Source organism: Macaca nemestrina, chromosome 20 (assembly GCF_043159975.1).
Source record: "Macaca nemestrina isolate mMacNem1 chromosome 20, mMacNem.hap1, whole genome shotgun sequence".
NCBI classification, from domain to species: Eukaryota; Metazoa; Chordata; class Mammalia; order Primates; family Cercopithecidae; genus Macaca; species Macaca nemestrina.
In genome coordinates, this window is record NC_092144.1 from 9647851 (window position 1) to 9662179 (window position 14329).

Here is a 14329-nt window from a genome sequence, read left to right on the forward strand (position 1 = left end):
TCACTACAGCCTCAAACTCCTGGGCTCAAGCAATCCTCCCACCTTAGCCTCCCAAAGCACTGGGAATTACAGGCATGAGCCCCTACACCTGGCTCTGAGAAATGTTTACAAAAATAAACTGGAACATGCCATCCCCTTCTTTGCCACTAAAACCTTCCAGAACTTCCCATTGTTCTTGAAATAAAATCTAAGCATTTTGTTATTTTTATGGGGTCCTGCTCGGTGAGTTTTATTCCTCCCTTCACTGAGCACCAGTTTTGGGTTTTTTTCGTTGTTGTTTTTTGAGACGGAGTTTTACTCTTCTTCCCCAGGCTGGAATGCGGTGGTGTCATCTTGGCTCACTGCAGCCTCTGCCTACTGGGTTCCAGCGATTCTCCTACCCCAGACTCCCGAGTAGCTGGGATTACAGGCACGTACCACCAAGCCCGGTTAATTTTTGTATTTTTAGTGGAGACAGAGTTTCACCATGTTAGCCAGGCTGGTCTCGAACTCCCAACCTCAAGTGATCCGCCTACCTCGGCCTCCCAAAGTGCTAGGATTACAGGCATGAGCCACTGTACCCAGCCTAGCTTTATTTTAATTTTGTATTTTTGAGACAGGGTCTCATTCTGCTGCCCATGCTGGAGTGTAGTGGTGCAATCACAGCTCACTGCAGCCTCCAACTCCTGGGCTCAAGCAATCATCACCCCTCAGCCTCCCAAGTAGCTGGGACTACAGGAACACATCACCATGTCTGACTAGTTTTTGTTTGTTTTTGTTTTTGGTAGAGACACTATGTTGCCCAGGCTGGTCTTGAACTCCTGGGCACAAGCGATTCTTCTGCCTCAGCCTCCCAAAGTGTTGGGATTACAAGTATGAGCCACTGCCCCTGGCCTCTCAAGTTCTTAAGTGCCCCAAAGCCTTTGTTTTTGCTGCTACTTCTGCCCAAATCAGCCTTCTGGAAGATTCACACAGCTCAACATTGCCTCAAAACAGAGGCTTCCCCAGACCACTGGAGAGTAACCTTTACCCGCCGAGTCATGCTTTACTTTTACTGTTTCTTTGTAGCATTTACCACTGTCAAAGATTCTTTTTTTTTTCCTTAGAGTCTTGCTCTGTCACCCAGGCTGGAGTGCAGTGGCACAACCTTGGCTCACTGTGACCTCTATCTTCCAGGTTCAAGCGATTCTCCTGCCTCGCCTCCAGAGTAGCTGGAACTACAGGCGCCCACCACCACAGCTGGCTAACTTTTTGTATTTTTTTTTTTTTGAGACGGAGTCTCGCTCTGTCACCCAGGCTGGAGTGCAGTGGCCGGATCTCGGCTCACTGCAAGCTCCGCCTCCCAGGTTCACGCCATTCTCCTGCCTCAGCCTCCCGAGTAGCTGGGACTATAGGCGCCCGCCACCTCGCCCGGCTAGTTTTTTGTATTTTTTAGTAGAGACGGGGTTTCACCGTGTTAGCCAGGATGGTCTCGATCTCCTGACCTCGTGATCCGCCCGTCTCGGCCTCCCAAAGTGCTGGGATTACAGGCGTGAGCCACTGCGCCTGGCCAACTTTTTGTATTTTTTTAGTAGAGATGGGGTTTCACCATGTTGGCCAGGCAGGTCTCGAACTCCTGACCTCAGGTGATCTGCCCGCCTCCACCTCCCATAGTGTTGGGATTACAGGCGTGAGCCACTGTGCCCAGCCTGAGATTTTCTTATTTACTATCTATTGTAATCTGTCTGCCCCACAAGAACAAAGCAGGGGTTGGCACACGTTTTCTGTAAAGAACCAGATAAATATTTCAGGTTTCATGAGCCACACATCCTATGCCCCAACTACTCAACCCTGCCATCATCAAAGTGCAGAAACAGCCATCATCAATATGTAAATGAGTAGGTATGACTGTGTTCCAGTAAAACTTTATAAAAACAGATGGCCAGCCAAATTTGGCCTTCAGGCCTTAGTATGCTGACCCCTCCACAGACTACAAACTCCAGAGGAATGCAAATATAGGTTGAATTAACATATAGAACACGAGGCCAGGCGTGGTGGCTTGACACCTGTAATCCCAGCAGTTTGTGAGGCCAAGGCAGATGGATCACCTGAGGTCAGGAGTTCGAGACCAGCCTGGCCAACATGGTGAAACTCCATCTCTACTAAAAACACAATTAGGCCAGGCATGGTGGTTCACACCTGTAATCCCAGCACTTTGGGAGGCTGAGGTGGACAGATCACCTGAGGTTAGCCGTCAAGACCAGCCTAGTCAACATGGTGAAACCCTGTCTCTACTAAAAATACGAAAATTAGCCGGGCATGGTGGCATGCACCTGTAGTCCCAGCTACCCACAAGACTGAGGCAGGAAAATTGATTGAACCCAGGAGGCGGAGGTTGCAGTGAGCCAAGATCATGCCACTGCACTCCAGCCTGGGCGACAGAGGGAAATTGTCTCAAAAAAAAAAAAAAAAAACCTCAAAAATTGTCGTAACCTGGGAGGTGGAGGTTGCAGTGAGCTGAGATCACATCACTGTACTCCAACCTGGGCGACAGAGCGAGACCCTGTCTCAAAACAAAAAAAGTAAAGTTGTTTTCCCCACAACAACAGTGTCATTTCCATTTTACAAACAGAAACCCAAACCAGATCAAGTTACAAACCTAGGTTTGTCTCCAATTCCTGGATCATTTGCTTTGTTCACTTGAACACTAGAAATCTCAAACAAAGGATCAGGTGCGGTGGCTCATGGCTGTAAACCCAGCACTTTGGGAGGACGAGGCAGGTGGATCAATTGAGGTCAAGTTTGAGACCAGCCTGGCCAAAATGGTTAAACCTCATCTCTGCTAAAAATATGAAAATTAGCTGGGTGTGGTGGTGCACACCTGTAATCCCAGCTACTTGGGAGGCTGAGGCAGGAGAATCGCTTGAACTCGGGAGGCAGAGGTTGCAGTGAGCTGAGATTGTGCCACTGTACTCCAGCCTGGGCAACAGAGTGACACTCTATCAAGAAAGAGAAAGAGAGAGAGAGAGAGAGAGAGACAGAGACACAGAGAGAGACAGAGACATAGAGAGAGACACACACACACAGAGAGAAACAGACACACACAGAGAGAAAGAGACACAGAGACACAGAGAGAGACACAGAAAGAGACACAGAAAGAGACACAGAAAGAGACACAGAGACACAGAGACACAGAGAGAGAGACACAGAGAGACACAGAGAGACACAGAGACAGAGAGAAAGAGACAGAGAGAGACAGAGAAAGAGAGAGACAGAGAAAGAGAAAGAGACAGACAGAGACAGAGAGAGACAGAAAGAGACAGAGACAGAGAGACAGAGACAGACAGAGACAGAGAGAAAGAGAGAAAGAGAGAAAGAGAAAAAGAAAGAGAGAAAGAAAAAGAAAAAAGAGAAAGAGAGAAAAAAAAGAGAAAAAGAGATCTCAAAGAGAGAAAGATCTCAGACAGAGAAAGATCTCAGAGAAAGAGATCTCAGAGAAAGATCTCAGAGAAAGAAGGAAAGAGAAAGAAAGAGAAAAGAAAGGAAGGAGAAAAGAAAAGAAAGACCAAAGGCCGGGTGCAGTGGCTCACGCCTTACCTGAGAGAAGGAAGTGGAACCTCTGGAAGAAAACACGTACCGATTTTGTGGGCATTTACTCTGCCTCCACCTCTCAGCCTCCAAAGTCACATTCACTAACATGCCACAAGACAGACTTGCCAGGCCAGGCATGGTGGCTCATGCCTGTGATCCCGGCGCTTTGGGAAGCTGAGGCAGGATTGCTTAAGGACAGGAGTTTGAGGCTGCAATGAGCTATAATCGTGCTACTGCACTCTAGCCTGGGCGACAGAGCAAGACCACATCTCTAAAAAACAAAAAATAAATCTAGGCCGGTCATGGTGGCTCATACCTATAATCCCAGCACCTTGGGAGGCCAACACAAGTGGATCACTTGAGGTCAGGTGTTCGAGACCAGCCTGGCCACCACGGTGAACCCTCGTCTCTACTAAAAATACAAAAATTAGCTGGGCATGGTAGCAGGCGCCTGTAATTCCAGCTACTCAGGAGGCTGAGGTACAAGAATCGCTTGAACCTGGGAGGTGGAGGTTGCAGTGAGCCAAGATCAGGCCACTGCACTCCACCTTGGGCGACAGAACAAGACTGTCCTCACCAAAAAGAAAAAAATTAAATGAAAAGGAAAGATCTGCCAGGTCGTAGCTCCTTGCTTCCCAGGCCACATTCCAGGGAGGCTAGGAGAGGCCCAGAGATCAGTCTAACCGAGGTCCAGGCAGCCCCGAGCACAAGGACTGGTGGAGAGCTGGGCACATGTCCTGAGCCACGGTCAGTCAGAAGGCTGAAGCTGAGTCATCCCAGACACCGTGCTCAGTGCTAGGCCCATCAGAGGCCCAGCAGCACTCAGTAACAATGGGGACACTTTACCATCCTCACCCCGGAAGGGCCTCAGAAGTACTCTCTCCAGTCTCAAGTGACTTGCCCAAGCCAGGAACCAGATCTGCAGAAACCCAAGTACCATAGCGTGTGCTGGGTAGAGCCGCCTACTCCTCATGGAGCCTTTGAGCAGGCGGACAGCTCTCTGTTGGGATCACAAGAGGCTTGCTGCCAAGCCCTGCGGGTTTTTCCTTCAAAGAGCCCTTGAGTCAACTGATCTGCTCCTCCTGGGCCCCTGGCCCAGGTCACCCTCACCTTTCTCCTGGATGCCTGCCCAGCCTCGTTCCTGGGCTGCTACTTGGCCCCTTCACCATCCATTCACCATGGAGGAAGTTCGTCAGAATCCAGATCTGATCATGTTAGCTCCTCCCTACCTCACTGAATGCCCCTGAATGACTTCTCAGGGATCTTAGGATAAACCCAAGCCCACCCTCTCCACTGCAGCCCACAAGGCCTCAGTGCCCAGCCCTGTCCTGTCCTGTCCTTTCATCTCCTGCCACCCACCTATTAACCCACTCCAGCTGAGCCACATTATGGACAGTCCCAGCCTCTTTCTGCCTAAGACCTGTGGTGGCCAGCCTCCAAGAAGGCCCTCGATGTCTCTTGCCTCTTGGTATTCATACCCTGCCAAGCCTTCTCCCTTCTTCCATAGTCACGGTCAGTTTATGTGGCCAAGGGAAGGTGAGTGACTTCCAAGGCTAGATCATAAAAGGCACTACAGCACCACCTTTCATTCCCTGGGAAACCAGCTGCCATATTGTAAGGATGCTCAAGCAGCCCTGCAGGGAGGCCCATAGGAAGAGAAACCAATTTATCAGCCAGGTGAGTAAGCCACATTGGAGGTAGCTGCACTCCAGCCCCCATCAGACCTGCAGATGAGTGGAACCCTGGATGATATCTGACTGTAACCTCATGAAAGACCCCTAAGAGAGCTGCTCCCAAATTCCCAACCCGCAGAAACCACAGGATATAATGCCTGGGTGTTGTTCTGAGCCACTGAGGTTTGAGGCTTGTTGTTAATGCAGCCAGAGATATGTATTGCAAGGCTTCTGCATGGGCTGTTTCCTTAGCTTGGAAAGTCCTATTCTACATGCTCGGTTCTCCTGCTTGGATAATCTACAATTATCCTCCCTATTGTGGCTCAGCCGTGACCTCCCTCAAGGAGCCTTTCCTAACCTCCCCTGGCCCTTTCAGGTCTTTGTTCCATAGTCTTTTAGAAGCCAAGCCCTTTCCTTCAGAGCCTTTACCCCAGCTGTTGATCATATAATTTGAGATTTATGTCAGCCATACCCCCACCGATGCCCAGTGCCTAGCAAAGCACCCAGGATGTAGTTAGCAGCCAATAAAGCATTATGGAGCCCTACACAGATGAGAGAGGGTATGACGCCTGTTCTCCCCACATTAAATGCTCAGTTTACAAATATCCATCAAAATTACCAACAGGTGGCCAGGCGCGGTGGCTCAAGCCTGTAATCCCAGCACTTTGGGAGGCCGAGGCAGGCGGATCACGAGGTCAGGAGATCGAGACCATCCTGGCTAACACGGTGAAACCCCGTCTCTACTAAAAAAATACAAAAAAATAGCCAGGCGTGGTGGAGTGCGTCTGTAGTCCCAGCTACTCGGGAGGCTGAGGCAGGAGAATGGCCTGAACCCGGGAGGCGGAGCTTGCAGTGAGCTGAGATCCAGCCACTGCACTCCAGCCTGGGCGACAGCGCAAGACTCTGTCTCAAAAAAAAAAAAAAAAATTACCAACAGGCTGGGCAGTGGCTCACATCTGTAATCCCAGCAATCTGGGAGGATGAGGCAGGCAGATTTGCTTGAGTCCAGGAGTTCAAGACCAGCCTGGGCAACATGACAAGACTCTGTCTCTACAAAAAAAATATAAAAATTAGACGAGCTAGATCGCCTGAGGTCAGGAGTTCAAGACCAGCCCGACCAACATGGTGAAACCCCTTCTCCACTAAAAATACAAAATTAGCTGGGCATGGTGGCGCATGCCTGTAATCCCAGCTACTTGGGAGGCTGAGGTAGGAGAATCGCTTGAACCTGAGAGGCAGAGGTTGCAGTGAGCTGAGATCTGAGATTACGCCATTGCACTCCAGCCTGGGCAACAAGAGCAAAACTCCCTCTCAAAAAAAAAAAAAAAAAAAAGATTAGCTGGACACGGCGGCAGGCACCTGTAGTCCCAGCTACTCTGGAGGCTGAGGTGGGAGGATCACCTGAGCCCAAAGAGGTTGAGGCTGCAATGAGCTGTGATCACACCACTGTGCTCCCACCTGGGTGACAGTAAGACCCTGTCTCAAACAAAAACAAAAACAAAACACACAACTCAGACACCTTGCATATCTAAATACAAAAGCAAAGTCAAGAAAGCTTTTGAAATAAAACACAGAACAGCTATGTGACTTGTGGACAGGCAAGCGTTTCTTCAGCAGGACACAAAGTACATTAGTCATAAAAGAAAATATGCTGGACTCTATGAAAAGGAGTTTTTGGGTTTTGTTTTGTTTTTTGAGAGAGGGTCTGTCTCCCAGCTTGGAGTGTAGTGGCACAATCACAGCTTACTGCAATCTTGAACTCCTGGGCTCAAGTGATCCTCTCACCTCAGCCTCCAGAGTAGCTAGTAGCTGGGGCTATAGGTATGCACCACCACACCCGGCTAATTTTTTTTTTTTTTTGTCGACACAGGGTCTCACTATGTTGCCCAGGCAGGTCTCGACCTCCTGGCCTCAAGTGACTCTTCCACCTTGGCCTCCCAAAGTGCTGGGATAACAGGTGTGAGCCACCACTCCCAGCTGAAGATGAGTTTTGGTTCATCAAAAGATGCCTTTGAAAAGGAGGCCACAGATGGCCAGGCATGGTGGCTTATACCTGTAATCACAGCACTTTGGGAGGCCGAGGCGGGTGGATCACGAGGTCAAGAGTTTGAGACCAGCCTGGCCAACATGGTGAAACCCTGCCTCTACTAAAAATACAGAAATTAGCCAGGCACAGTAGTGGGCGCCAGTAATCCCAGCAACTTGGGAGGCTGAGGCAGGAGAATTGCTTGACCCAGGAGGCGGAGGTTGCAGTGAGCCGAGATCACGCCACGGCACTCCAGCCTGGATGACAGAGCAAGACTCCATCTCAAAAAAAAAAAAAAAAAAAAAAAGCCACAGACATACGTCATACCTATAATACATATAGAACTCCTTCAATTTAATGACAGACAATCACTTTTTTACTTAGTGGCTAAAAGAGCTAAACAGGCACTTCACAAAAGAGGATACCCAGATGGCCAAGGCTAACGTGGGAAGCTGCTCAACTTCATTAGTCATCAGGGAAATGCAAACTCAAACCTCAATACAGTATCACCCTCACACACACACGCAAATGAAACAAATTTTTTTTCCCGGGGTTGGCAAAACCAGAACTCTTCTATATTGCTGGAGGAAGTCTCAAATGGTATGGCCACTTTGGAAAATGATTTGGCAACATTTGCTAAAGCCATGTCTACTGCTGACCAGGACACCCCAATCCCATGCCTGGAATGAGTGTATATATCTACCAATTGACACGAACAAGAAATGTTCATAGTAGTTTAATCACAGTAGCCAAAAGCTGAAGACCACATGATCAATAATAGAACAGATAGTTACTCATTCACATGGAATATTATACACGGGGGTCATCAACTTTCTTTTTTAAAGGCAGGGTCTTGTTCTCACACCCACGCTGGTGTGCAGGGGTGCAATCGTAGCTCACCGCAGCCTCAACCTCCAGGCTCAAGCAATCCTCCCGCCTCAGGCTCCCAAGTAGTAGCTGAGACTACAGGCATGCACCACCACACCCAGCTATTTTTTTTTTTTTTTTTTTTTGGTAATCTCAAAGTGTTGAGATTACAGAAATGAGCCATTGCACCCAGCAAAAAATAGAAATCAAAATTTAAGTTAGCTGGGCATGGTGGCACATGCCTGTGGTCTCAGTTACTCGGGAAGCTGAGGTGGGAGGAATGCTTGAGCCCTGGAGATAAAGGCTGCGGTGAGCTGTGATTATGCCACTGTACTCCAGCCTGGGCAACACAGCAAGGCCCTATCTCAGAAAAAAACAAACAAATGTGAATTTCAAAAACATTACATTGCATGAAAGAAACCAGTCATAGGAGAGTACATACTGTGCAATTCTGTTTATAGAAATTACCAAGGCACTTATCTTCATTTTTCTCACCCACTTCAAACTTAGGCTTCCTTCCTTCTTTCCAGGCCACTTACACCCTGCCTTCCTCCCTCAACTCTTCCCAGCCCCCTTCAGCCTGCCATTGTCCATGACAGCCACAAGCCCTAGAGAAAGAAAATGCCATTCACAGGCCAGAGACTTGCCCACCTCCTGGAGAATGACGTGAAAACACACAGTGTCCGCTCCTGAACTGCAAAGAAAGTTTCCCTCTCTACCCCGTGGTGAGCAGGAATAAAAGCTAGGCCTGCCCTGGCCTTAAATTAAGCCAGAGGGATGTCACATGAGGAGACCCCTTTCTGGAGGGGAAAAAAAAAAAAAACCCACCAATTAACCACAGCTGATTCTCCAGAAGCAATTGGCAAGTTGGGGATCATTAGTTGGTGCAGAGGTAATTGCGATCTTTGCTTCTAAAGTAATGAGCCGGGTGCAGTGGTTCACGCCTGTAATCTCAGCACTTTGGGAGGTGAAGGCGGGCGGATCACAAGGCAGGTGAATCACTTGAAGCCAGGAGTTTGAGACCAGCATGGCTACATGATGAAACCCCGTCTCTACTAAAAATACAAAAAAATAGCTGGACGTGGTGGTGGGCACCTGTAATCGCAGCTCCTGGGGAGGCAGAGGCTGGAGAATCGCTTGAACCTGGGAGGCGGAAGTTGCAGTGAGCCGAGATCGCACCACTGCACTCTAGCCTGGGACACAGAGTGAGACTCCATCTCAAAAAAAAAATAAATAAATAAGGTAACGTACTTATTTAACAGATGAGGCCAGCTGACAGTTGTCATGTGCCATCCCCAAAGTCTACTTGGGTTGTTGAGTGTTGGATGTGAGATTCAAATTTGCTTTTCCTAACTTGATAGTATGCACTTTTAACAGCTATGCCACCACAATTGCCGACAAAAATGAATCACATCCGACCCACTTCATTTCCCTTTTTTTGGACAGACTTGACTATTCCTGGATGAGACATTCAAGGAAGGGTGGTGGCATTGGTTTCTTTGAATGTCTTATCCGAGAATAGTTAAATCTGTCCAATAAAAGGGGGAAGATGGCAGTATCGGGTGTCCAAATTTTGGGCAAGTATGTCAGCTTTGTAGACAAATGGGAAAAAATGGCTAGATATGAGGATGGAGAGATGGTTTAGAAACTGTTTGTAGGCGTGGTGGCTCATGCCTGTAATCCCAGCACTTTGGGAGGCCGAGCCGGGCGGGTCACGAGGTCAGGAGATCGAGACTATCCTGGCTAACACAGTGAAATCCCGTCTCTACTAAAAATACAAAAAACTAGCCGGGCGTGGTGGCGGGCGCCTGTAGTCTCAGCTACTTGGGAGGCTGAGGCGGGAGAATGGCGTGAACCCGGGAGGCGGAGCTTGCAGTGAGCCGAGATCACGCCACTGCACTCCAGCCTGGGAAACACAGCGAGACTCCGTCTCAAAAAAAAAAAAAAAAAAAAAAAAAAAAAATTAGCCGGGCATGGTGGTGGGCGCCTGTAGTCCCAGCTACTCAGGAGGCTGAGGCAGGAGAATGGCGTGACCCCGGGAGGCGGAGCTTGCAGTGAGCTGAGATCGCGCCACTGCACTCCAGCCTGGGCGACAGAGCGAGACTCCTTCTCAACAACAATAAAAAAAGAAACTGTTTGTAGGTTTTTTGTTTGTTTGTTTGTTTGTTTTTAGAGAGGCAGTCTCACTGTGTTGCCCAGGCTGGAGTGCAGTGGTGCAATCATAGCTCACTGCATCCTCCAGCTCCTGGGTTCAAGTGATCCTTCTGCTTCGCCTTCCTGAGTAGCTGGGACTATAGGTGCATGCTACCATGCCCAACTAATTTTTAAGATTTTTTTATAGAGCTGGGGGTGTCTCACTGTGTTGCCCAGGCTAGTCTTGAATTCCTGACCTCAAGCGATCTTCCCTGCCTGAGCATCCTAGAGTGCTGGAATTACAGACGTGGGCCACACCACGCCCAGCCACAAACCCTTTGAAGACTGCTAATGAAACAACACTTCCAGGCAATGGTTATCCATGGGTGATCAAACCTTTAGGGAAACGCCAGATGGGGAATTTACAAAGGCAGGGTCAGGCAGATGGCATCCGAACCCCTGGATCATTCTTAGCTATCAGTGAAAAGTGGAAAGACAGGCCAGGCACAGTGACTCATGCCTGTAATCCTAGCACTTTGGGAGGCTGAGGCAGGAGGATCGCTTGAGCCCAGGAGTTCCAGACCAGCCTGGGCAACATAGTGGGACCTTGGTTCTACAGAAAGGTTTTTTGGTTTTTGTTTTGTTTTGCTTTTAAGATGGGGGTCTCACTCTGTCACCCAGGCTGGAGTGCAGGGGTGCAATCTCTGCTCACTGCAGCCTCCACCTCCTGGGCTCAAGTAATCCTCCCCACTCAGCCTCCCAAGCAGCTAGGACTACAGGCGCATGCCACCATGCCCAGCATGCCCAGCTTTTTTTTTTTTTTTTTTTTTTGTAGACACAGGGTTTCACCATGTTGCCCAGACTGGCCTCCAACCTCTGTGCTCAAGCTGTTTGCCCACCTCAACCACCCAAAGTGTTGGGATTACAGGAGTGAGCCACCACGCCCTGCCCAAAAAAGGTATTGCAGCATTTTTTTAAAAAGTGTTGCTACATTTTAGAGATAAAAAATGGAGTATTTACAAATGAAATTATTTGAGGTCTCAGATTTGCTACAAAATATCCGGTGAGGCTGGCTGGGTGTGGTGGCTGACACCCATAATCCCATAATTTGGGGAGGCCAAGGTAGGTGGATTACTTGAGCCCAAGAATTGGAGACCAGCCTAGGCAACATGGCGAAACCAACCCTTCTTTACAAAAATTAGCCAGACATGGCGGTTTGCACCTGTAGCCCCAGCTACTTGAGAGGCTGAGGCAGGAGGATTGCTTGGGCCTGGGAGGTCGAGGCTGTAGTGAGCTGTGATCACACCCCTGCACCCTAGCCTGGGTGACAGAGTGAGACACTGTCTCAAAAATAAAACAAAACAAAACAAAAAAAAAAAAACCATTGAATAATAATTGATTCAGGCAAGAATGAATCCTGAAAGAGTGAAAGTCTGATGAATAACAGGATATTTATAGAATCTCAAAGTACCTCCCCACAAGAAACTTAATAATTACAAATCGGAAAGCAGTAACTTTGTAGCAGAGACACCTGGCAGATACCACTTGGCCAAGTGGTCAAAATTAACATTACCAGTAATGGGACCAATTGATGGCAGGCTGGGGTCTTCGTGCCAAAAAGGCACAACCTGAATCTAATCATAAGGAAACAGCAGACAAACCCAAGTTGAAAGATATTCTGCCTAATAACTGACCTACACTTTGTTAAAACGTCAAGGTCACAAAAGACAAAAAGGCTCAGAAATTGATCTCAGTGAAAGAAACTAAAAAGACAACTGGAAACAACAAGTGATCTGGGATTTTCTTTTGCTATAAAGGTCAGTGATGTGACACTGGGGAAATCTAATTAGGTTTGCAGATTTCCTGCTTTTGATCATTTTACTGAGGTTATGTTAGAGAATGCCTTGTTTTGGCCAGGTGCAGTGGCTCACGCCTGTAATCCCGGTAGTTTGGGAGGCTGAGGCAGGCGGATCCCCTGAGGTCAGGAGTTCGAGATCACTCTAGCCAACATGGTGAAACCCTGTCTCTACTAGAAATACAAAATTGTGGCATGCGCCTATAATCCCAGCTACTTGGGAGGCTGAGTCAGGAGAATCACCTGAACCCAGGAGGTGGAGGTTGCAGTGAGCCAAGCCTGCACCATTACATTCCAACCTGGGCAACAAGAGTGAAACGCTGTCTAAAAAAAAAAAAAAAAAATTGTTGAGATGGGCTGGGCGTGGTGGCTCACACCTGTAATCCCAGCACTTTGGGAGGCCAAGATGGGCAAATCACAAAGTCAGGAGTTCAAGACCAGTCTGGCCAACATAGTGAAACCCTGTCTCTACTAAAAATACAAAAAAAAAAAAGTTAGCCGGGCCTTGTGGGCACCTGTAATCCCAGCTACTCAGGAGGCTGAGGCAGGAGAATCACTTGAATCCGGGAGGCAGAGGTTGCAGTGAGGTGAGATCTGCCATTGCACTCCAACCCAGGTGACAGTGTGAGACTCCATCTCAAAAAAAAAAAAAAAAGAAAGAAAGAAAAATTGTTGAGATAGTAATCAAAAATCAAAAGAGCTCAGTTGCTCAGAGGCTGCAGAAACTAGAAATATGAAACCCAGAATTATGCTGTCCAATATTATAGCTAATGATTTCTGTTAATTAAAATTCAATAATATGTAAAATTCAGTCCCTGCCTGCCTCACAGTAGTCCTATTTGTAATGCTCATGACAGTGCTCCTCCAAATTATGGAACCAAGAATGCTTCTTAGAATATGGTGCAAGGGCCAGGCACAGTGACTCACACCTGTAATCCCAGCACTTTGGGAAGCCAAGGTGGGAGAATCGCTTGAGCCCAGGAGTTTGAGTCCAGCTTAGGGAACACGGCAAAAGCCCATGTCTACAAATAAAAAATTTAAAAAGTAGCCAAGCTTGGTGGTAAGTGCCTACAGTCCCAGTTTCTCAGGAGGCTGAGGCAAGAGAATCATTGAGCCTGGGACGTTGAGGCTGCGGTGAGCCGAGATGGCACCACTGCACTCCAGCCTGGGTGACAGAGTAAGACCCTGTCTCCAAAACAACAACAAAACAGAATATAGTGCAAGGCCTACTTTTTATTTTATTTTATTTTTTGAGATGGAGTTTCGCTCTTGTTGTCCAGGCTGGAGTGCAATGGCAGGATCTCAGCTCACCGCAACCTTTTCTGTATTTTGTATTTTTTTTTGTATTTTGTATTTTGTATTTTATATTTTGTACTTTTGTATTTTTAGTAGAGACAGGGTTTCTCCATGTCAGTTAGGCTGGTCTCGAACTCCCGACCTCAGGTGATCCACCCGCCACGGCTTCCTAAAGTGCTGGGATTACAGGCGTGAGCCACTGTGCCCGGCCAAGGACTACATATTTTTAAATTACCAGGGGTTCCTGGTAAAAAAAAAAACGCACACATTTCTAGGTTCATTCCAGACCTGTTTTGTCAGAATCTCTGACCACAGAGGTTGAGAATTTGCATTTAAGCAGGTTCTTCCAGGTCATTCCTTTGTTGGTCCCTGTTAGGTAATAGCCTCCCTGAGGAAAAAAGGAGGTGAAAGTCATCTTGTGTTTCCTGCTGGAAGGACCACTTTAATTTGGGCCCCAAGATTTGAGAGCTATCAACAAACAGGATCCTCAGATCCGGATATTGAGGAGGATCAGATGTGACCATGGGCTGGGCGCGGTGGCTCATGCCTGTAATCCCAGCACTTTGGGAGGCTGAGGCGGGTTTATCATGAGGTCAGGAGTTCAAGACCAGCCTGGCCAACATGGTGAAACCCTGTCTCTACTAAAAATACAAAAAAAAAAAAAAATAGCCAGGCGTGGTTGCGGGCGCCTGCAATCCCAGCTACTTGAGAGGCTGAGACAAGGAGAATCTCTTGAACCTGGGAGTCAGAGGTTGCAGTGAGCCGAGATCGGGCTATTGCACTCCAGCCTGGGCAACAGTGCAAGACTCCATCTCACTGGGTATGAGTGTGCACCCAGTGTACTGAGTGTGGTGGTGCACACCTGTAATCCCAGCTACTCGGAAGGCTGATGTGGGAGAAGCGCTTGAACCTGGGAGGCAGAGGTTGCAG